A 25,350-nucleotide genomic window follows, 5' to 3' on the forward strand; every position below is an offset into this window, starting at 1 on the left:
CACCTGGTATTCAGTTCATGTTTAGCTTTTTCAGTAATAAATTTCTGGAAATAAAAATCACCTTCAAGAAGCAGTGCCTGTGGGAACTTAGATAAAGACTTGATCTTAAAGATTCTAGGTGCCTGATGATGAAAACAAAACAATTAGCATTAAAGGTTAAAACTCCAAATTCACTCCTTAGAATTGTCCCACTGGAAAAAAAATAACACCCAAATGTCTTGGGTTAACTTTTAAATAATAATAATAATAATGTTGGTATTTGTTAAGCGCTTACTATGTGCTGAGCACTGTTCTAAGCGCTGGGGTAGACATAGGGGAATCAGGTTGTCCCACGTGGGGCTCACAGTCTTAATCCCCATTTTACAGATGAGGGAACTGAGGCACAGAGAAGTTAAGTGACTTGCCCACAGTCACACAGCCGACAAGTGGCAGAGCTGGGATTCGAACTCATGAGCCCTGACTCCAAAGCCCATGCTCTTTCCACTGAGCCACGCTGCTTCTCTAGGCCCCATCTTTGAGATCACTTAGTGGCATGAAAGATCAAGGAGTTTTTCAGGAAAATCTGAATAGGAGAAGGAGGTTAGAATCAAAAGGCTGCCTAGTTATGCAAGCAGAACTTGTTTGGTTAAAGTGCACAAGTTCTTCCTACTGGAGTAAATGCCAAAAAGTAAGTTGGTTTTTCATCTTCCTGTCTCTTGCAGGAAATGCCAAAAACAAAAAGTAAACAGATGCAGCAAACATTTTTCCATGTTTGAAGCCAGAAGTTACTGCCTCAACAGCAGACTTCATTTGAACGAATAGAAACAAAGTCCAGAGGAAACCTGAAATATTTCTTTAAGAAGCACAAGAGATTAATTCCCTCTGTTTATACGCACCATACAAACCTTTGTACAGGCCCTATGAAGTCTAGGTAATGGTGGAGTACAGTACAAAATTGTTTCTAAGAAGACTGCACTCTTTTCATGCTTTTTCGAAAGGCAGTTTCCCTGCCATAAAAGAAAAGTAGGGGAAGAAAACTAAGTTTGAAGTTCCAAAAGGAATTTGTGTAGTGTCTTTTCCAGAAGACCTCTAAGGGCATATTATCTACTCTGAAACGTTCAGCCCACATTTGAGGCAGTGGCCTGGGCCAGAAGATTTCTTGACGTTCCTGCCATTTGTGTTATTATATGTTTGTCTATCTGTTCATCATTCCATTTAACTATCTTTGTATTTGTTCACTCTGACTGGGGCCTATATTCTTAAAAATTTCTCAGAGTGAATAAATACAAATACAGTCTTCTTAGAAACAATTTTGTACTGTACTTCGCCATTGTGGGTAGGGAATGTGTCTGTTATATTGTTTGTCATACTCACCCAAGTGTTTAGTAGAGTGCCTGGCACAAATTAAGCACTCAATAAATATGACTGATTGACATTACTACATAAAGTCTCTGTCCATAAGTGCATATGGTATCAATTGGCAGGATTTAAGTGTCATATTTTCCAAACGAAACATGTACCTTGATAAATCACTTGCAAGAGCAATATGGTCAGATACCTCCTTGTTAGTTTATTTTTCCAAAATGATTGAGAAAACAAAGCATACCTGCAATTAGGCATTTTGCGTTACTATTTTTCAAGGTATTTGTTAAGTGCTTACTATGTGTCAGGTACTGTACTAAGCACTGAGGTAGATACAAGCTAATCTGGTTGGACACAGCCCATGTCCCACCTGGGGTTCAGTCTTAACCCCCATTTTACAGTTTAAGTAACTGATGAGGCACAGAGAAGTTAAGTGACTTGTCTAAGGTTACACAGCAGACAAGCGGTGGAGTCCAGAGTAGTACTCAGGTCCTTCTCAGCTACTTAATCCTGAAAGGCAAAGCCTTAATATTCAGGAAACTGAGTCTATAGGGTAGATTGCTTGAAAAGATCACTTTTGACTTGAGGACATCTAGGTAGGCCTTCGTTCAAGAGCAAGCACAAGAGTAAATGTCAACAACTGAAAACAGCTGCTACCACTTGGTTTTCTAGAGCAACAGAACTGCCCCTGGGTGAATTCCATTTGCAAATTGACCACGTTGGAAGAGATCATACTGGAAAAATTGAGCTAGAATTGGCATTCCCAAATATCCAAGTTTATTTCTTCCCAAACCAACTGAAAAAAAAATTCAGCCATAACTTGAAACTAAAATTTGGCTATGAAACCCAGGCCACAGAATGTTGTGTACTGCTCCTAATTAATTTTATTTTCTACTTGGAAAATTAAAGAACCCTGGAGCCACTTCTCCCCAACCTGGGGAGATCTGGCACAAGAAGGCAAGGATTCTTCTGGTGGGAGTGGGAACGGGAACATCTTTGCCCCACACCCACAGGACATGACTGGTGGTTGAATCCCAGCCCTGGATTTTCTGGACGTATCTTCATACAGCCTTTAGTACAGAGCTCTGAACCCAGTAAGCAGTTCAGTAAAAATCGCCGATTGATGGTGAGGTCATTATGAGATCAAAATTGTGACTTTTGAAAGAGTCAGTGTGCTCCCTTTGTTTTGGGGGTTTTTTAACTGTATTTGTTAAGTGCTTAGTACATAACAAGCACTGTTCTAATCACAGGGGTAAATATAAGCTGTGTTCGTGGGTGTGAGCTTCATTCAGAAACAGCCCCATGCTAGGTGTCTTTTCCCTCTTAGCTCAAGAAAAGCACATTTCCTAGGGCATCTGGGTCAGTAGAGACCAGTGTATCTTTTTTGATGGAAAATGCAATGAGGCAGCTGATGAAACAATGATGAAACCACAAGACGAAGACTTGAAATTTCATTGCTGCCCTGATTAGTTCCTTCCCACCACTCACAGGCAATTTCAGGAGGTTTCTCTTCATATTTCCCCATGTCAGGATCTGAAACATTGTTTTGCTTTCTTTAAACTGGCCAACTTTAAACTTGGCTCTCAGGCACAAACATATGGCTTCTTGAATGAAGTAGCCCTAAGGTAAGCTGGGAGGTGGGAAATCCAACCTCTTTCCAAAAACACTTTAGGAAAGGATAGAAATAATGAGAAGCCATTATAGCTGTCCCTCAATCTATCGGGCCGGGGGGAGAGTTGGGGGAGAGGAGAAGGGGTACATGCTGAAAAAAGACAATATACAGTGATTCTATGTATAGCAAACCCAAAGGTCAAAGGATAGGTTAAATCACAAGGGCATAATGCAGTGCTCTCCACATAGACTGGAATAATATATGGATGTGGGATAACAAAGAAGGCAGTAAGATGCATTTTGCTGTGGCTAATATAAAAGGACTCTCTCTGGACAAAGTCTGAATGACAATACTGCCATCTCAAAATTGGGTAGGCCATATGGCCTTTCCATTGGGGGGATAAACAGTGCCCTGCAAGTAGAGTTTTAGGTTTCCCTGAGGTGGGCAAGACATTCTGAGTACAGATTCTGTCTGCTGAGAGCCACCTTCCTTCAAATACCACATCTCAGCTGAGAGGTGGCCTGGGTGGAAAATGACAGTAGGGAAGGGATGAGAAATGTATGAAAGGGAAGAAGGTGGGCAGATACTGAGGCATAGTGGTATGTGGGAATGCAGTGGAAAATAGGCACAAATGATGTAGGACTATGACCATCTGTCAGCTCTCAAAGCCTTGATTCAGGTGTGGCCTATCCCTGGCCCAACAGTGCTGAGCAGCTGTTTCTCAACTTGTATTAGAAAACCACATGGCCTTATGGGAAGCAGGCTCGCCTAGTGGTGCTGGAAGCCAGACGAGCTGGGTTATAATTCTGGCTCCACCAATGACCTTGGGCAAATTACTTAACTTCTCCGTGCCTCAGTTTCTCAACTGCAAAAAATGTCTTCCGTACCTTCTCCCACCTACTTGACTGTGAGCCCTAGGTGGGACAGGGACTGTACCTGGCCTCATTAAATTTGACCTACTCCAGAGTATAGAATAGTGCTTAACATATACTAAGCACTTAACAAATACCATAAAAAAGAAAGGAAATTATTTGCCAACACTCTTTTATCTCTCCCCATTCCAGTGCAAGTGTGGAGAATGCCACAGTTTCAGTATATTGAAAAGAATACATACACACACACACACACACACACAGTTCTGCCAAAGGAGTCTGTACACAACTTCCCAGATGTTCCCCATTTGAGAATGTCCCAAATAACATGTGTTTCAAGATACCTTCATTTGGTCTGTATCTTCTGAACACTTTTCCACTACAGCAATAAAAGTCAAACATAAGTTGTGGACTTACTCAACTTCCAAAAACCGTGTATCTCAACACAGCGGCAAGTCATCAGCTGTTTTGATAGTGTTCTGCTCACTCACTCTCAGTGATTATTACTTCCTGTCTTACAGTCTCCTTGGCCCTTTCCTGGAAGCTCCAAATGTCAGAGAAATAATTTACTGGCCAGTAGTGGGGTGGGTGGCAGTGGGGGGGTAGGAAATAGAACAAAAATAAGAGATCAACCATCCAGCATGTACAGATATCCATTCTAAATGGCAGAGCGGCAGACTAGTGGGGAGAAAAACAATGCTTCTAGCCAAACTTGAAATGTCACCTCCCTATATAATTAATGGTAAGCCACTGGGAGCCATTGGGAAGCAGCAGGGTCTAGTGGAAAGAGTATGGGCCTGAGAATCAGATCACCTGAGTTCTCACAGCTCTGCCACTTGTCTGATCTTGAGGAAGTCACTTAACTTCTCAGTTTCCTCATCTGTACAATGGGATGCAATACCTATCTCCATCCTACTTATACTGTGAACCTAAAGAAGGATGGGGACTGTCTACTCTTATTGTCTTGATTCTGCCCCATCATTTAGAGTTTGGCACTGAGTGTTTAAAAAATACCATTGATTCATTTATTGAATCGCATTTATTGAGCAATTACTGTGTGCAGAGCACTGTACTAAGTGTTTGGGAAAGTACAATACTGCAATAAAGAGTGATAAAGAGAATCGCTGCCCACAACTACTCACAGTCTAGAGGAGGGTGAAAGCCTATAGCACCCAGTATTCCCAGGTGGTGTCCCACCAAGGACTAGCCAGACCTGACCCTGCTTTGCTTCCGAGATCGGGATCATTCAGGATGGTGTGGCTGTAGACACTAATCACTAATCAATCAAAGTAGTTATTGAGTGCTTACTCTATGAGGAGGACTGTACTAAGTACTTGAGAATACAGTGCAACAGTATTGGAGGAAAGTCCTTGCCCACAAGGAGCACGTAGACTAGATAGTTACCATTATTAAATAATTCATTCAAGATAGAATCAATCAGTTAGTGGTATTTATTGAGCTCTCACTGTGTGCAGGGCACTGCATTAAACTCTTGGGAGAGTACAGTATCACAGAGTTGGTAGAATGTACCCTGCCCACAACTAGCTTACAGTCCAGAGCAGGAGACGGACATTAATATAAATAAATTATGGATATATACAGAAGTGCTGTGAGGCTGAGGGAGGGGTGAATAAAGGGTGCAAATTCAACTACAAGGATAATGTAGAAGGGAGTGAGAGAAAAGGAAAGGAGGGCTTAGGGAAGGTCTCTTGGAGGAGATGTGCCTTCAGTAAGGCTTTGAAGGTGGGGAGAGAGATTGTCTGTTGAATATGAAGAGAGAGGCCATTCATTCATTCAATAGTATTTATTGAGCGCTTACTATGTGCAGAGCACTGTACTAAGTGCTTGGAATGTAGAATTCGGCAACAGATAGATAAAATCCCTGCCCATTGACAAGCTTACATGCCAGACCAGCGGCAGAATGCTGGCAAGACAACAGCCACGAGATAAACCAAATCAAGATACAGTGAGTAGGTTGGCATTAGAGGAGAGAAGTGGGCAGGCTGGGTTGCAGTAGGAAATCAGGGAAGCAAGGTAGAAGGGCGCAAGGTGATTGAGTATTTTATCAATTCCTTGACTCTGCCAACCTCCTGCTCCACCATACCTCGCCCACTCACCGACTCGGTAACACCCTCGATCTCGTCATCTCCTACCGCTGCACTACCTCCTCCCTCACCAACTCCGAAATCCCTCTCTCAGACCATAACCTTCTCACCTGCCTCATCTCTCACACTCCCTCCCCCTGCAAATCTTTGCTGCTCCCCCACAGAGACCTCCGATCTCTTGATCCCATCCATCTTTCCAAAAGCATCTCTCCCCACCTTGCCCCCCATCCTCTCTTCCCACTCTCGATGATCAGGTCACCCCTCTCAATTCCACCCTCTCTACTCATCTCAACTCTCTCACCCCCTTTTCCCTCCGCCGCTCTCGCTCCACTAACCCACAGCCCTGGGTCACTGCCTCTGTCCGCCTCCTATGCTCGAGCTGCCGAGCACTGCTGGCGCAAGTCCAAGCACCAAGCCGACCTCATACATTTCGATTTATCCTTTCCTGCCTTAACTCTGCCTTCTCCTCTGCCAGGCAAAACTTCTTCTCCTCCTTCATCGACACCCATGCCCGTCACCCCCACCAATTGTTCCGTACCTTTAACTCTCTCCTTAGGCCCCCTCTTCCTTCCCCTCCCCTATCCCTCACCCCCAATGATCTGGCCACCTACTTCATCACAAAAATTAACACAATCAGGTCTGAGCTCCCCAAAGTCACCCCTCCCCCTCTTGCGTCCCCGCCCCAACCCTCTTCCCTACTTTCCCATCCTTCCCTGCAGTATCCTCAGAGGAGTTCTCCTCCCTCTTCGCAAGTGCCACCCCCTCCACCTGTGCCTTGAACCCCATTCCCACTCACCTTATAAAAACCATCGCCCTTGCCCTCCTCCCCGCCTTAACTTCTATCTTTAACCGTTCACTCTCCAATGGCTTCTTCCCCTCTGCCTTCAAACATGCCCATGTCTTCCCCATCCTAAAAAAACCCTCTCTCGACCCCACTTCCCCTTCCAGTTATCGCCCTATCTCCCTACTACCCTTCCTTTCCAAGATCCTAGAACGAGTCGTCTACACTCGATGTTTAAAATTCCTTAACTCCCATTCTTTCCTGGACCCCCTCCAATCTGGCTTCCATCCCCTCCACTCTACCAAGACTGCTCTCTCTAAGGTCACCCATGACCTCCTTCTTGCCAAATCCAATGGCTCCTACTCTATCCTAATCCTCTTTGACCTCTCAGCTGCCTTTGACACTGTCGACCATCCCCTTCTCCTCCACACCTTATCTCACCTTGGCTTCACAGACTCCGTCCTCTCCTGGTTCTCCTCTTATCTCTCTGGCCTGTCATTCTCGGTCTCCTTCGCAGGTTCCTCCTCCCCCTCCCATCCTCTAACTGTTGGAGTTCCTCAAGGGTCAATTCTTGGCCCTCTTCTGTTCTCCATCTACACTCACTCCCTCGGTGAACTCATCCACTCTCACGGCTTCAACTATCATCTCTAAGCAGATGACACACAGATCTACATCTCTGCCCCTGTCCTCTCCCCCTCCCTTCAGCCTCATATCTCCTCCTGCCTCCAAGACGTCTCTACCCGGATGTCTGCCCACCACCTAAAACTCAACATGACCAAAACTGAGCTCCTCATCTTCCCTCCCAAGCCCTGTCCTCTCCCTGACTTCCCTATCACTGTGGATGGTACGACCATCCTTCCCGTCTCTCAGGCCCGCAACCTCGGTGTCATCTTTGACTCAGCTCTCTCATTCACCCCACACATCCGATCCATCACCAGAACCTGCCGGTCTCACCTTTATAATATCACCAAGAGCTGCCTTTCCTCTCCACCCAAACAGCTATCTTACTGCCACAGGCTCTCGTAATATCCCGGCTAGACTACTGTGTCAGCCTGCTCTCTGATCTCCTTTCCTCCTCTCTCTCCCTACTCCAGTCTATTCTTCACTCCGCTGCCCGGCTCATCTTCCTGCAGAAAAGCTCTGGGCATGTCACTCCCCATCTTAAAAACCTTCAGTGGTTGCCTATCAACCTCCGCACGAAACAAAAACTTCTCACTCTAGGCTTCAAGGCTCTCCATCACCTTGCCACCTCCTACCTCTCCTCCCTTCTCTCTTTCTACTGCCCACCCTGCACACTCCGGTCCTCTGCCGCCCACCTCCTCACTGTCCCCTGTTCTCACCTATCCCACCGTCAACCCCTGGGCCACGTCCTCCCATGGTCCTGGAATGCCCTCCCTCCTCACCTCCACCAAACTAATTCTCTTCCCCTCTTCAAAACCCTACTTAAAGCTCACCTCCTCCAAGAGGCCTTCCCAGGCTGAGCTCCCCTTTTCCCTCTGCTTCCCCTACCCCCGCCTTCACCTCTCCGCAGCTAAACCCTCTTCTCCTCCCTTTCCCTCTGCTTCTCCCCCTCTCCCATCCCATCCCCTCAGCACTGTACTCATCCGCTCAACTGTGTATATCTTCATCACCCTATTTATTTTGTTAATGAGATGTACATCACCTTGATTCTATTTCTTTGCTATTGTTTTAATGAGATGTTCTTCCCCTTGATTCTATTTATTGCCATTGTTCTTCTCTGTCTGTCTCCCCCAGTTAGACTGTAAGCCCATCAAAGTTCAGGGACTGTCTCTATCTGTTACCCATTTGCACATTCCAAGCGCTTAGTACAGTGCTCTGCACATAGTAAGCACTCAATAAATGCTAATCCCAGTTGTCTGCTGTGTAACCTTGAGCAAGTCGCTTAACTTCTCTGTGCCTCAGTTACTCATCTGTAAAATGGGGATGAAGACTGTGAACCCCACCTGGGACAACCTGATCACCTTGTATCCCCCACAGTACTTAGAACAGTGCTTTGCACATAGTGCTTAACAAATGCCATCATTATCATTATTATTATTATCATTATTATTTAGTAAGTGCTTAACAAATATCATAATTATTATTATTATTTTTAGTGATGTTGTGAAGGCTGAACCATTCAATACCTGGGAAATGTTGATGATGGGGTCAGTGAGAAAAGTATATCTTTGACACCCTCTTCCAACATCTGAAAGGGAGACAGACCACCTTGAAGGGTCCAGAAATTTTGCTTTCCTCATTCTAACTTCAACTACACTCTAAGAGGCCTTTATGGAGGGTAGAAGGATTGAATTATTACTTCTTTTCCCTGTAAACTAATTATGAAATCAAGCCCTCTCAGATAGCCACCATCTTCCCACCAAGAGATTGCAGTTGTATTGTCACAGAGGTAAGCAGGCAGTTATCATCACTGTTTTGGAAGACCACAAAAAAGGATATGCTGAAATTGCCACTCCGACTTCTAGAGTTGCAGCAATGTGACAGTTTTACTATAGGAACAGTGTTAGTAACTATTCATCTTTAATTCATTGAATTAATTCAACCTGCAAGGGAATGGACTGAAATCAAGGAAGAAATCTTAACGCAAATGTCTCCCGACTGCCTCCAAAGGACTGTAGACCCAACTTTCAGAGATCTAATTACAACACAAAGAAGACTAAATGATAGGTAATTTTTCCTTGTCAAAGCTGGAATATAGGAAGCAAGAGTGCTGGGAGCGTGAAGACAAGAATTTAGTTTCTAAGAGTTGAGAGTTGATTTGTTTCGTTCTTTCTCATAGTCTACAGTGATTGGGACTGATGGTGCAGGCTGTCAATTAATAATAATAATAATAATGTTGGTATTTGTTAAGTGCTTAATATGTGCAGAGCACGTCTAAGCACCGGAGTAGATACAGGGTAATCAGTTTGTCCCACGTGAGGCTCACAGTTAATCCCCATTTTACAGATGAGGTAACTGAGGCACAGATAAATTAGGTAACTGAGACACAGATAAGTTAAGTAACTTGCCCACAGTCACACAGCTGACAAGTGGCAGAGCCGGCATTCGAACCCATGACCTCTGACTCCCAAGCCCGGGCTCTTTCCACAGAGCCACATTGCTTCTCAGTCCCTGTACCTCTCTTCAATCAATGGTATTTATTGAGCACTTACGGTGCTCAGAGCCTGTACTCAGTGCTTAGGGGAGTTCAGTGCAATAGAATGGCTGGATATGATCCCTGCCCTGAAGGAACCGACTATCTCTTCCTGCTTGAATTTCAGACATTTTGCTGTTTACTAGTACCTCCACCAGGCAGGTGCAGAGGTAATCATAAGTGCTGAGGGGCTTAAGTGGGATGAATATTAAAAGTTTAGAGGGTACAGATCCAAGTGCATAAGTGATGTAGAAGGAAGGGTCAGTCGGGGAAATGAAGTGTTAGGGAAAGCTATTTTCTTTGGAAATGCCCGTCCATCAGCACGTCTACCTATTTAACAATTATAAGTCAAATTCATGTCGATGCTTCCAAATTTTTCTTGGTGTTTTGGCAACTAACCAGAGTTCTTAATGATGTCTGAACCATCTTTTCGAAGGATTCATTTGCATGAGAACGTTTTTAGCTGGAGAGCAATCTGAAGTTTTGCCAGTTCTCTTAACTTGTGGTGAACAAACAGGTAGCTTTGCATTCAGATTCATTATATCAATTTATTAGTCCAAGGCCAACTGGCAGACAGAGATCCAAATTGGTCTACCCAGCCAGGCTACACCAAAAAAAATCTGGATTTCTTTAGACCTGTATCCTAGTATAATTGAGAGGAAAAATACCCGGATACCTACCTCTGCCATGCTTATGAAATCAGTGTGCTTTCCTTGGCAGATTTGGCCAACAGGAAAAAGTTGGAAAATTCAGAATCTTCTCCTTTCAAACTAAAGATTAAAATCCTAAATTGCTAGGTAAAAGCAGAAACCTGAAAGGTTTTATTTTGGACCAAAGATGCTGTTGAAATATGCTGATCTGCCTATTGCTGTTGAAAAGTGGCTTAGTTAGAATTAGTGGTGAATATACTAAGCTGAGCATTTAATTAAGGAAGATACAGTACAGACTTGAATCCAGAAAATATGTTTTTCATGGTGTATCATGAATAATATGGTGCCTTTCCTTCCGAATTTTTAAAAAATCATTTTCTCATTTCCCTTAAACATGTATATATTGTGCCAGTCGGCGTAATAAGTGCTGGGACAGATGGCATAATGGCTAGAGCAACGGGCCTGGGAGTCAGAAGGTCATGGGTTTGGGTTCTAATTCCAGCTTTGCCACTTCTGCTATGAGACCTTGGGCAAGTCACCACTTCTCTGTGCCTCAGTCACCTCATCTGTAAAATGGGGATTGAAACTGTGAGTCCCGACATGGGACAGGGACTGAGTCCAACTTGATTTGCTTGTACTCCCTCCAGAGCTTAGTACAGTGCCTGACACATAGTAAATGCTTAATAGATACCACAATTATTATCATTACAAGGTAATGAGATTGGACACAGTCCTATAAAATATCTGTTCTCACTTCCTCTCACAGTCTAAGAGGAAAAGCTTCTTTATCCCCCATTTTATAGCTGAAGATGGAGAGGTTAAGTGACTTGCCCAAGGCCACACAAAAGGCAAGAGGTGAAGCTGGGACTAGAATCTGAATCTCCCGACTCTCTGTCCCATGCTCTTTCTACAAGGCATTCTACCTTCTTTGAAATATTACTATCACTCTTGTTAAAACATTCATTTTTTGACAAGAGTGGTGTCTCACTATCCTTGAACAGGGAGACAATGGCCAGGTCTTCACAGGACAAGCCTAACAGGAGTTAAACATTTTGCAAAATCCAAACTTTTATTTATGGCCTTGATAATTCCCCAAAGCTACTATCAGGGCAGAATTTAATGCTAAAACTTCTAGTCTCATTTAGCACAGTAAAACTCAATGTTTCATTGTTTCATGTGTGCTCCATGATTAGCCCAAGTGTCCATTTGATTGACAGTTGTTGCCTGGGGGTGCTTATGGTTTTGTTCTCCTCACTGTATGCTACTTGGGCTCTGAAGACTATCTAAGGGATGCCAGCAACCAGAAGTTTGGAGGGCCAGACATAGCACCAGGGTGGGGAGAAGAAGCAGGAGAAAACTGTAGGAGGAGAAGACATGATGGAAAATACCAAAATTTTCTGTGTAAATCAGAGTTCTCAGAACAGGCTCTGAATGGGACAAACGGCTCTTTGCTCCAATACCATCTTGTCTAGACAGTATGAGTCCTGCCAATTATAGCTTAGCACCTATCATTAAGTTTGCCCTAGGCAGGTTGGACTGAAAAGGGAATTTTCCATAGGACATAATACAGGCATGGCCTCCGTGTGAAGCATTTTAAAATGGGATTTCATCACAGAACTAGATGATGTGGGCTGCACTTTTTTTATTCTTTTTTGATGGGAGTTCACTCTATCTCCAAAGATTTAAAAGGAAATACTGATTAATAGGAGTTTAAGGGTCCCGGAAGCTACCTACCCAAGATGAAATTAGTAGCTGCTCCTACAAATATGTATCTAAGCTCCCCAGCCCCCAATCTAGCCACTCATTTCTTCCCAGGCTGCCTTTATTTTTTATGCAAGTGCTGAATGCATTGGGAACTAATCTGCTTCCTCTGCTGCTCCTGGCACCAATCTGTCAGTGGGCTAGAACCACTAGTCCTTTCATGTTTATTCCAAGGGGATTGGCAACTGCTGAGAATAATGATAATATTATTAACAATAATAATAATAATAATGGTATTTGTTAAGCACTTACCATGTGCCAAGCACTGTTCTAAGCTCTGGAGTAGGTACAACGTAATCAGATCATCCCAAGAGAAGCAGTGTAGCTCAGTGGAAAGAGCCCAGGCTTGGGAGTCAGAGGTCATGGGTTCTAATCCCCACTCCACCGCTTGTCAGCTGTGAGACTTTGGGCCACTCACTTAATTTCTCTGAGCCTCAGTCACCTCATCTGTAAAATGGGGATTGAGACTGTGAGCCCCACATGGGACAGGGACTATGTCCAATCCGATCTGCTTGTGTCCACCCCAGGATTTAGTACAGTGCCTGGCACATAGTCAAGTGCTTTACAAATACCATAATTATTATTACCACGTGGTGCTCACAGTCAATCCCCATTTCACAGATGAGGCAACTGAGGCAAAGAGAAGTGAAGTGGCTTGCCCAAGGTCACAGAGCAGACAAGTGGCAGAGCTGGGATTAGAATCACAGTTAGGATTAGAATTATAATCAGAGAAGTATCATAGCCTAAGGGAAAGAGAGCAGTGTAGTGAGCCCACAGTAAACTGCCTCACTAGTGACTGTTTGTGATCCCACAAACAACAACAAAAGGGAAGAGACTGGCCAAGGCACTGATGTGTTCTATCTGAGGAAAGTGATTTTGGGCCTGGGGGAGAGAAGGGGGTGGAGCATGGAAGGAAGGGTGACTTTCTCTCCCTGCTCTATCCTGTGATGGACTTGGATCAATCAATGACTGCTACATAGAGCCAGAGCTGTCATGCATAATGCAGATGAAAGGTGCTTGTTTTGAGGCACCTGAGGGCACCAAGAGCAGAGGCCTGAAGACAGAGGCCCACAGGAGGCAGCAAGGGCATACCTTGAGGCACATAGAGAAGCAAGCGTTGAAGCAGCAGGAGAGCAGTACTTAAAAGCAGGAGAAGGCAGCACCACTTGGAAGCAAAAAGAAGGATTGGCAGAGTAGGTTCCTTTGGCCACTGACTAGTACTGGACTCTTAGAGGAGTAGATTGAATGAGTGTGTGTATGTGTCACTCCCTTGCACACATGTAAAAACTAAGTAAAACTTTCCACAGTAACCTTGGCGATCAGAGATGTGGTTTCAACTCTACTACATGTCACTGAGGCTCCCCCGATCCAGAAAGGTCTTGGTCAGTATGAACTGGGTAGACTCATGAGAAGCAGGACTGGGATCCAGAAAACCTGGCTTCTAATTCTGGCTCTGCCCTTAAATGTTGGGTGACCTTTGGTAAGTCATTTAACTTCTCTGTGACTCATCTGTAAAATGAGAACCAAATATCTATCCTCCCTCCCCCTTAAATTATGAACTCTGTGTGGGATAGATTCTGCATTCAAACTGATTATCTTATATTTACCCCAATGCTGAGTACTGTGCTTGGGCCATAGAAAGCATTTAACAAATACCACAATTATTATTATTGGAATCACTATTTACTGTACACCTTTTCCTGGTCCTCTAATCTTTCCAAGGGGGTTTCTAAACCTATAGGTCTTAGAAAGAAGGCAGTGTTTGTCCTAGCTGACTCAGTTGCTCCATGTTCCTTGGAAACTCTAGGCTCATGAATGCATCATAGGGGCACAATTAGTTTTCCCCTCACCAAGCTTCAAATAAATTATAATGAGTTTCCAAACAGATAAAAAGATAAACTATAGAGCTTCTTAATTTAATTAGGAAACTTCTCTGGAAAGATAACCGCAAGAGATGATATGCTGTCCCTTTAATGGCCCTTAAGTACTGCTATGCCCCAGTTAACGCTTTTAATTGTTTCCCAGAAAAGAGTGTTAAGCAAAAAAGTACTGAATTAAGTATAGTTACCCAGAGGAAATAATGCAAAGGTCATTATTCTGTTCCCCAAATCCAATACACTTACTGGAATAATGTTAATATATTATAAAGCATGGAGAAAAATATTGAATACTGTTAAAATATCAAATAGAAATATAAATAGTACCAATAATAAAATTCTTGAATTAAATGTTTTTATATATACACACTTGCAAATCTTTTCAGTGGAATTATTCACATCCTATTCAGCAAAAAAACATATTATGCTAGTGTATTAGAGATCTGTCATTACCTAATGCCAAATACCATGGACAATGTCTACATCCTCCTTTGGTCTGGAAGTCCTTCCTCTTCTTATCTGACAGAACATCACTCTCCCATTTTCAAATCCCTACTGAAATCAAATCTCTTCCAAGAGGTCTACCGCGACTAAACCTTCACTTCCCCTTTACACCCTTTCTTTGTTGCCTATATACTTGGGGGCGTGCCCCTTCAGCACTTTGGTATTTATCCCTCCCCAGGCCCCACAGTACTTAGGTACATTTCCATCTATAATTTACTGTAATGTCTGTCTCTCCCTCTAGTTCATAAACTCTTGTGGGCAGGGATCCTTTCTACCTATTCTACTGGTGTACATGATATAGATGTGAAAAGCCTAAGCTACTTTTGACTGGATTATGGGCATGACTGGGCTTCAGTAGCTGATCACCTTCCACCCAGAAGAAGAGGTTGATTTTTGACCAGCTAATGAGCCACAGCCCTCTGATTAGTTCCTACAGGGAGGATTGGTCTGATTGATTAGAACATCTGCCACCCACACATTTTCTCTCCTATTGCTGCTTACCTTTACAGATGGTGGGAAGAAATTTCAGGCCAGCAATTTTTATTTGCTACAGAACACCCTGTTTGCCTCATAGTTCTATGTCCTAGCTCCTCCGGCAGGGGTGGCGCAGTGGAGGACAAAGGGGAGGAATGGACCCTTTGAGCCTCAAACCCCCCCACAAGCCTCACAGTGTTGTCTCCCATTTCCTCGAAGAGGGGGTCATATCTGCTGTTGTTGCCTGGGGCATTCACCTCCAATCGGTCAATCCATCAACTAGTCAATCATATTTATTGAATGCTCACCGTGTACAACTAAAATGGTTTAAACCACTTAGACAATGGATAGGTGGGAAGATATTGAGGTAGTTTTTCCTCTTGTTTTGAAGGACTTGGCCAGAAATGATGATAACCAGAAATGATGATAATAATAATAATCCTTTGCAGAATGCTCTATTATATATATACATAGTGTACTCTCCTAAGTACTTAGTACAGTGCTCTGCAATCAATCAATCAATGGCACTTACTGAGTGCCATTGCCATGTGCCGAGAACTAACTATACTAAGCACTACAATGCAATAGTGTTGATAGACACATCTCCTGCTGATGGTAAGGACTTTCTGTTTCATATGGAGATGAACGAGCAACCACTGAAGTTTTGGGAGAGAGGGGAGAAAAGGACTGAGTGGTTTCTCAATCAAAACCACTGATTGAGTTCCAAATTTAAACCTCTCCTGAAAGCCTATTTTTCCCCAATACACCTTTTCCCATTACTTCCCATCAGCCTGTCATATAATAAACCCATTAGCCATATCTAGCACACTCTCCCCTACTTCAAAGCTTCATTGAAGGCACATCTCCTCCAAGAGGCCTTCCCTGACTAAGCCCTCCTTTCTTCTCTCCCATTCCCTTCTGTGTTGCCCTGACTTGCTCTCTTTATTCATCTCCACTCCCAGCCCCACAGAACTTATAAACATATCTGTAATTTATTTATTTGCTTATATAAATGTCTGCCTCCCCCTCTAGACTGCAGGCTCACTGTGGGCAGGAAATGTGTCTGCTTATTGTTGTATTGTGCTCTCCCAAATGCCTAGGACAGCGCTCTCCAGGTCATAAATGCTCAGTAATACTGATTCTCCACATCTATATTAGAGAAGTAGTATGGCTTAATGGAAAAAATCATGGGCCTGGAAGTGGGAGGACTTGGTTCTATACCCAGTACTGTCACTTGCCTGCTGTGTTACCTTGGGTAAGTCACTTGGTCTCTCGACTGTAAAGTAGAGGTTCAATCCCTGTTCTTCAACCCACTTGGACTGTGAGACTTATGTGGGACAAGGACTGTGTCCAACCTGATTCACTTGGATCTACCCCAGAGCTAAGAACAATAATAACTATGCCATTTGTAAAGCACTTACTATGTGTCAGACGCTGGGGTGGATACAAAGCAAATCAGGGTGCCTGTTGCCTCATGAAGCTCACAATCTTAATCCCCATTTTATACCTGAGGTAACTGAAACACAGGGAAGTTGTGACTTCCCAAAGTCACACAACAGACAAGAGCCAGAGTCAGGATTAGAACCTACTAATAATGAATAAAGACAGCAAGTCAGGGCAACACAGAAGGGATTAGAACCCAGGTCCTTCTGACTCCCAGACCGTTGCTCTATCCACTAGGGCATGCTGCTTCTCTAATATCTACATAGTTGACTTGACACACAGTTAGTGCTTAAATGCTATTATTATCATTACCATTATTATTGTTTATTCAATTTCACATTCAGTCATTTACTTTGATTATTCTGTTTGCTAATACCTTTAATTCTATTTCTCTAATTATACTGTAAGCTCCTTGAGGGCAGGGATTGGGTCACTTGCTTGTTCCAAACTTCCCAAGTCTTTATTAGAGTTTTTGTTCCCAGTGGGGACCCAATAAATCCTACTATTATTCCTGCTGAATTAAATGGGATTTAATCACTCTAATCAAGTCAGTCAAATTATTTAAAATGGAAGAGAAGGAAAATACTTAAGCCAAGTTAAACTTTACAGGGTTATCTATGCTTAAGGGAACTCTAAGAAATGTGGTGTTGAAATCCAATGAAAGCCTGCTAGAAGAAGACCATTATACTGGGATGGCTGTATTCATGTATGACAGAAATCCTAGTGCCTTTACTGAGGAGAAATTCTGAGAAAGAAAATAGAAACAAGAGTTAACACAACAGGCAACAAGGCAATTTTCCCTTTAACCTTTCCTGAACCATCAGTAATTACCCTTCATCAGCCTTCAGCTTGGGTTTTTTTCCATTTTGATGGTTCATTGTAACAGTCTTTATTCCTAAGGCCCAAATTGGAACTGGAAGACAGACTTATCCTCTGGACCACTGATCTCTGAGGAAAACATTCTGAGACTAAGCTACTTAGAGATCCCCTGATGCAAGCATGGAGAGCTCTATTTTTCAGCAGAAACAGAACTGAATTCCTGGACCAGATCAATAGGCTTATTTTAGCACTTTTGATATTTTAATATTCAAGGAGTGATTTGTTGGGAAATCAAAAGGCATTTGGGCACAGGCAAGATTCTACTTATATTCACATTAGCCATCAGTTCACATACTTTTTGTTGATCCATCAGATTAGGAAGTGGGACGAGACCATGACATAATTCACGCCTTCAGGAAGTTTATACTACAGCAGGACTAAGAAGAACAGAAACAACTTCCACTACTTTGTCATGCTTTAATTTAGCTTTGTTTTCCAATTGAAAATTCCACTACTCCTCCCTCATTGGACAGTTCATATATGCATGCATGACCACCACTAACTTTTCCAAATTTTCAGCTCCCTTCCTAACTCATGATGACCTTCTCAAAGCCCTTAAAGGTGAACTTCTCAAAGTTTCCCCATCACCCTAACTGCCATTATATTGCCATTTCATCCTCTTTCTCCAGCTTCCCATCTGTTTATCAAGAAGAGGTCTTTGGCCTGCTTCCTAAATCAATCATATTTATTGAATGTGTACTGTGTGCAGAGCACTGTTCCAAGCATGTGGGAGAGTACAATAGAACAGAATCGAAAGATATATTTCCTGTCCATAAGGAGTTTACAGTCTAACAATCCACTCCCTCTACCTGCACTTCTGATCCTAGCTCCATCACACCTCCTACAATCACTTTAGGAGGAGGAAAGGTAAAAATCAATCTCTTTCTTTCCAATGGCACACTCCCTTCTGCCTTTAAACATGTTCAAGTCTTCCCCAGACCAAGAAAAGTCCTAAAATCCCACAGTCCCTTCCAAACTTTCTTCCTGTCTCTCTCTGCTCCCATTATTATCTAAACTCAGAACAAGTTGCATACTACCAAATGCCTTTATTTTGTTAATAGTATTTGTAAAGCACTTACTATGTGCCAGACACTGTACTAAGTGCTGGGGTAGTTAAAAGAAAATCAGGTGGGACACAGGCCATATCTTATATAGGCTCACAGTCTTAATTCCTATTTTACAGAAGAGGTAACCGAGGCACAGAAAATTTAAGTGACTTGCATAAGATCACATAGCAAACAAGTGGTGGAGCCAAAATTAGAACCCAAGTCTTCTGACTCCCAGACCCATGCTCTTTCCATTCCCCTAACTCTCTTGGACCCCCTTTGTTACTTACATGATAGTAACCTGGCTGCCTTTCTAATTTTCGACCATTCCTCAGCTGAGTTCACTTACTCCTCTTCTACCTCTCATCCTCTTACTGTTCTGGGTCCCTTACTCTTCCCACTCTATAAGCACTTTCCCACATGGCTTTGGCTCCCATCTCTATGCAGAAAATTCAGGAATATCTACTCCTACTTCTCATTTGGCAGGAACTTCTTTCTCCCTTATAACTTAAGAACTACAAATTTCTTCACATTCAAAGCTCTCTGAGAAGCCCACCTATTTCTGCAAGCCTTCCCTCATTAGTTCCCAGTACTTTAAATTGTCTACAGCTTTTCATCATCTCTAGCATTTATGGGCTTTTAATTTATTGCTATTGTCACTATTATTATTATTATTATGGAATTTGTCAGGCAATCCTCAGTGCTTTTGTACATGTTTGTTCAAATACACCTTCACCAGTTTGACTACTCTGTAAATATGTTTATGGTGATAGTGATGATGGTATTTTTTAAGCTTAACTATGTGCCAAGCACTGTTCTAAGTGCTGGGATAGATACAAGGTAATCAGGTTGTCCCACGTGGGGCTCACAGTCTTCAGCCCCATGTTACAGATGAGGTAACTGAGGCTCAGAGAAGTTAAGTGACTGGCCCAAAGTCACACAGTGGGGAAGTGGCAGAGTGGGGATTAGAACCCCTGACCTCTGAATCCCAAGCCTGGGCTCGTTCCACTAAGCCATGATGCTTCTCCATCTTCCCCACAAGACTGTAAGCTCCTTTAGCTTACAGTAAGAATGTCTTCTTTTTGTTTGACATGCCAAATGGCAATTACAATCCAGAGTAGCCTGGTGGTGTTTTTAAATGCGCTTTCACACAGGTTGATGGCTGCCCCAGTCCTCAAACGCTCCTGCTTCATATAGTTGCTCATTGTATAAACTCCATTATGGATGAAACTCTCAATGACATCGAGAATCATGTCCTCACAAATAGATAATATTGCTATCAATGATTCCACCTCATTACTCCTTCAGTGACTGTTAAGCATCTTTGGTGATGTGTTTAGAATTTACAGGAGATCCATGAGCAGAGCAGATCAATCATTCAATCAGTGGTATTCATTGAGCACTTAGTGTGGGCAGAGTACAGTACTCAGCACTTAGAAGAGTACTGCACATCAGAGTTGATAGACACAATCCCTGCCCACAAGGAGCTTACAGTCTAGAGGGAGAGACAAACATTAAAATAAATTAGAGATAGGGGAAATAGGAGAGGGTAGGGATAGCAATCAATCAATCTCATTTATTGAATGCTGACTGTGTGCAGAATACGGTACTCAGTGTTCGGGAGAACACAGAGTTGGTAGACACGTTACCTGCCCACAATAAGGAGGGAAGAATATTAAGTGCTTAAAAGGTACAGAGCCAAGTGCATGCACAATGCAGAAGGGAGGGGAAATGGAAGAAATGAGGACCTTAGTCATAGAAGACCTCTTGGAAGACTTCTGTTTTCATTTGTCTGGTTTACTTTACAGGGAGCTAGGGGCCACTTGGACAGGGCTCTGAGGACAGACTGAAAGAACACCTATGGCCTTATATGTGATTTATAGAGTTGATTATTCAGCCTTTTTATTCAGATGTTTGCCCATCACTTTCTAGCTTTCTATAGTTTTTGTTGTTTTCTCACTCTACTATTTTTTTAATCTTTCATTCAGAGAGGTTCTGAATGAAGCAGAGTTCTGATTTTTCCACAGTCCCTTCAAGACAACATCAATAATGGATTTGGAAGCATGAGCAATATAAATGGTGTGCCACATGACTTTGGGCAAGTCACTTCACTTCTCTGGGCCCCTGTTACCTCATATGTAAAAAACAGGGATAAAGACTGTGAGCTTCATGTGGGACAGGGACTGTGTCTAACCCAATTTGGTTGTATCACCCCAGCGCTTAGTTCTGTGCTTGGGACATAGTAAGTGCTTAACAAATGCCATGATTGATAAATTAAGCAACCAATAAATCAATCATATCCATTATTTACTATGTGCTGAGCACTGTACTAAGGGTTGGGAGAGTGCAGTATAACAGAGTTGTTAGACGTATTCCCTGCCCACACTGAGCTTACAGTGTGGACAGGGAGACAGACATTACATACATAAATAACCATTCAGACACTCTGCATTTACTTTAAGCAACTTGGACTTGAATGTTCTGACCAAAGAAACCACTTAGGGCATCATGCACAGGAGAGATGCCGAACAGAAATCCTGAAAATAGAGAGGGTTTTTTTTTTATGGCCAGCATCAATAGTTTAGGGGCAAATTCATTAACCTTGATTCAAGTCTTACTTAGGTAACTGCATAATCATAGTCATACCTCTAATCATATCCACAAAGTCCAGAAAAGCTAGCTGCATTTGAAACACTGTCTCATTTTGATTTTTTTTTAAAGAAAAACATCTGTGGGTTCCTTGTTCCAGACTTTAAAAACCGTAAGTAAGATTTGCCCAAGTCCAATGTGGCAACTTCTCAAGTTTAAAAAATTGTGTTTTAGGGATATGAAAATGAGGTTGCATATTTTTATTCTGAATTGAGTCTATTGTATTTCATAGTATAGAAGCAAATCCATTAAAACTGAGAAATATTTCCCTATATTTAAGATTCCAGGTCTAGATGCTATTTGATTTATGATATTTTCAAATGTTGTCTTCCATATTTTGGATTATACATAATGATCATTTATGGAACTTTGAAAGCTATAATAAGGCTTTCATGAGGAATGTCCTTTTCATTAAGTTAATTTATCTCTTTTCCAATTACATCTACATACGCAGAGGGAGCGTATAGCTTTCAGAGGCAAGGTGTAAATTCTTGTCAGTTTGTTCTCTAGAAACTACAGAACCTAATTCAGTAAGAGTTTTGCCTTGGTTCATGCTTTTGGTAAATGTGAAATTGAGCTCTGTGTATGTTTCCCAGTTCGATCCAAGCCATTTTTAAAACAGTGCAGCTCAAAAGTCAATAAAACTAACTTATATACAGGCATACAGAACTATAATTAATTATACACTTTGTGAATTTGCATCCAAGTCCAGCCGCTAGAGAATAAACCCAGCTGGGCTAGTTCTTCACACCATTTTCTCTTCATTATTTATCACATTGTGCGAGAAAATGTGCATTTGAGAGTTTACAGGTTCACATTGAGTCAAGTGGAAACAGTCTATTCTCCTGATTGTCCATTCCAATCTTGGAAATAACATAAGGCAAAAGCTGGCATGTTAAGAACAGCAATAGGAACACTATAAGAAGTAGGGTAAAGCTCAATTAAGACATTTCTAAAGAGCAATTCTAATGCTATGAACCATAGATTGTTTGGGAGTTCCCCTGGATCTAACCACCCCAAATACTCTTTCAACAGCTCTTACACTGTCCATGAATCTCTTAAATCTTAGAAACATATGGAACAGGAATAAAAAAGAAAGGAGAGGCTATTGGCCATTTTAAAGAGGGTGTATTTCCCATATTTTGCATGTGTCAAAAGGGCATAAATTCTGTCCAAGTAACACCCAGGGAGTGGAACGTGAAGAAAGGCAAACTCTGAAGCTGTTTACTACCTTCCCATATTGAGTGTAACATTTGTCCTTTGTCACTACCAGGCCTTTTTTTGAAATGTGAATGGTAGATTTAGCGTGGACATAAGGGAGGATGGCCAGACTCCCATCTCCCTTCAACTCTGTTTTTAGGGGACGGAGAGTGGGACTCCTCAATGGGATAGGCTCAGGGCTCTGGCTTTTATATCCTAGCCCTGAAAGGGCTGCTTTTTGTATTGTAGGGAAACACTAACCCACCAAAAGTGAAATGGAGATTCAGATCAAATTAACCAAGTTATTGATAAATCTCCATTTCACTTTTGCCTTACAGTTACAGTGGTGGAAAAAATCTCCTCAGCACAGTTCTTGGCTTGAATATAAGCATGCAGAGAGCATGCATGTGCTCTCTGAATAAAAATCAAGATAATAATTATGGTACTTAAGTGCTTACTATGTGCCAAGCATTGTTCTAAGCGCTGGGGCAGATATGAGGTAATCGGGTTGGACACAGTCCCTGCCTCACATGGGGCTCACACTCTTACTCTGTTTTACATTTTACAGATAAGGTAACTGAGGCCCAAAAAAGTTAAGTAACTTGTCCAAGGTCACACAGCAGACAAGTGGCAAAGTTAGGATTAGAACCCAGGTCCTTCTGACTCCCAGGTGGGTGCTCTATCCACTAAGCTACACAGCTTAGAGCCAAATCTCTTTCAAGTGTTTTAGGGTTAGGAGCCCATGAGAAGTTCAAGGTTCCCCTCTCATTATTAACCACCAAGAAATATTAGGCCCAAATGCTTCATTTTAATATTTGGAGAAAGGAAAAGGGGGAAGACAGACTAAATCCAAATGTTTATCTTTCAGTAACTTTATATGCTTCAATATATATACTCAAACTTTTATCAATCATCATCATCACTGTGGTATTTATTAAGCCCTGGCTATGTGCCAGGCACTGTGCTAAGCCCTGGGCTGGATACAAATAAATTGCATCCCTGTCCACTCAGGGCTCCCAGTCTTAATCCCCATTTTACCAATGAGGTAACTGAAACACCTTGATGAAATTATCTGCCCAAGACCACACAGCAGACAAGTGGCAGGGCCAGGATTAAAACCCAGGACCGGCTCACTCCCAGGCCCATGCTCTATCCACTACACCATGCTGCTTCCCCTAGATCATCAATGATACTTAATGAGCACTTATTATGAGCAGAATACAGAACTAAACCTGTGGAAGAGTACGATACAATACAGCTAGCAGTCATACTCCCTGCCCACAAGCTTACAATCTGGGGGGGAGAGCAAACTCCCATATATATACAAAATTCTAGAAAATGGAAGGTTCCTTGGGCTTAAGCATATTAGTCACTATTCACCACATAATATTCATTCATTCAATAGTATTTACTGAGCATTTACTATGTGCCGAGCCCTGTACTAAGCGCTTGGAATGTACTATTTGGGAACAGATAGAGACAATCCCTGCCCTATAAGGGACTCACAGTCTAAATGGAGGAAGAATGTACATGTATGTATATAAACACACACATAAGCATATAACTCATTATCAGCAGCTGTATGTGAACATGTGGGAACATATAGAAAAGTAAAGACAGGTGGACCCTGTTCTCAAAGATCTTATTACCTAATGCCTATCCTAAAAGCAGTCAGAGATTAGGGATAGTTAGGATGGCTAAACAAACTATGACTGTTTCAGGTACTCGCGCCTGTCCTGTTGTCCTCACCAGTCAGAGACAAGGTCTTCAACTGCCCTACAATTGTCATGAATTTATATTTCAGGATCAGTCAGCCCAGGTGGGGTCCGTCATCCAAAACTGCTCCAAAATTTACTCATTGAGATTCCTAGGATGTTGGATGAAAGGGTAATGTTGACAGTAACAAAGTCTGCTCATGAAAATGATATGGGGAGAATGGAAATGCAGGCAGAATCAGTTTAGAGGTGGGTCCTTCAACTGACCCTCATGATATTCAAGGGAGGGCACATTTAGAGACTCAGAAAAGGATCCTACAAAGGAGTCCTGCAACTCAATCCTCCAGCCACCTTCCCTCTCCCTACATCAAACATTCCCACTCCAAATCTTCTTCAGTAGCAAGCAAACTTCTTTAAAAGAGGATGAGGGAGGTGGGAGCTTCAGGCAGCATCAATTTGTGTAATATGCACTCTCATTAAAATAGTCTCCCCTTAAACAGATCATTTTCACATGCTGTGTTTTAGGTTTTGCAATCACAACAATACTTCATATTTTAGGGGAATACCATGCACAGACTGAAGAGAGATCTTTCTTGAATAAATCTTGTGAGACCTGGGTGAAAAATCCACTGAAGTCACCAAGAGCGACCTACATGTGGCTCATATAAAAAATATGAAAATGTGAAGCGCTTAAAAAATACCAACATTATTATTATTATTAATAATAATAATAATACAATTGAGACACCATCCTTGGCCCATAAGATCAGTCTACATGGATAAACACATAAAATAATTTGAATGTAATCAGGGTGATGGGAAAACTGGTTTAATTGCAAAGTATCAATGTTAAGAATGCATAAGAGCTCATCGGGGCACATGTGATTTTACATGATCACATATTATGAGAAGCAGCGAGGCTTAGTGGAAAATACACAGGCTTGGAAGTCAAGGGTTGTGGGTTCTAATCCCGGCTCTGCCACTCATCAGCTATGTGACCTTGGACAAGTCACTTAACATCTCAGAGAAGCAGCGTGGCTCAGTGGAAAGAACATGGGCTTTGCAGTCAGAGGTCATGGGTACAAATCCCGGCTTGGCCACTTGTCAGCTGTGTGACTTTGGGCAAGTCACTTAACTTCTCGGTGCCTCAGTTCCCTCATCTGCAAAATGGGGATTAAGACTGTGAGCCCCACATGGGACAACCTGATAACCTTCTATCAATCCCAGAGCTTAGAACAGGGCTTGGCACCTAGTAAGCGCTTAACAAATACCAACATTATTATTATC

At 42.4% G+C, this 25,350-nt stretch overlaps 1 protein-coding gene across 2 annotated transcripts in view; it reads right to left on the bottom strand.

Annotated features, from left to right (window-relative positions):
• The window catches only part of PRKG1 (protein kinase cGMP-dependent 1), a 1,170,280-nt gene that overhangs the window by 965,440 nt on the left and 179,490 nt on the right, over window positions 1–25,350 (bottom strand). The window lies entirely within an intron of this gene.

This window comes from Ornithorhynchus anatinus, chromosome 3 (assembly GCF_004115215.2).
Source record: "Ornithorhynchus anatinus isolate Pmale09 chromosome 3, mOrnAna1.pri.v4, whole genome shotgun sequence".
In the NCBI taxonomy this organism is placed as follows: Eukaryota; Metazoa; Chordata; class Mammalia; order Monotremata; family Ornithorhynchidae; genus Ornithorhynchus; species Ornithorhynchus anatinus.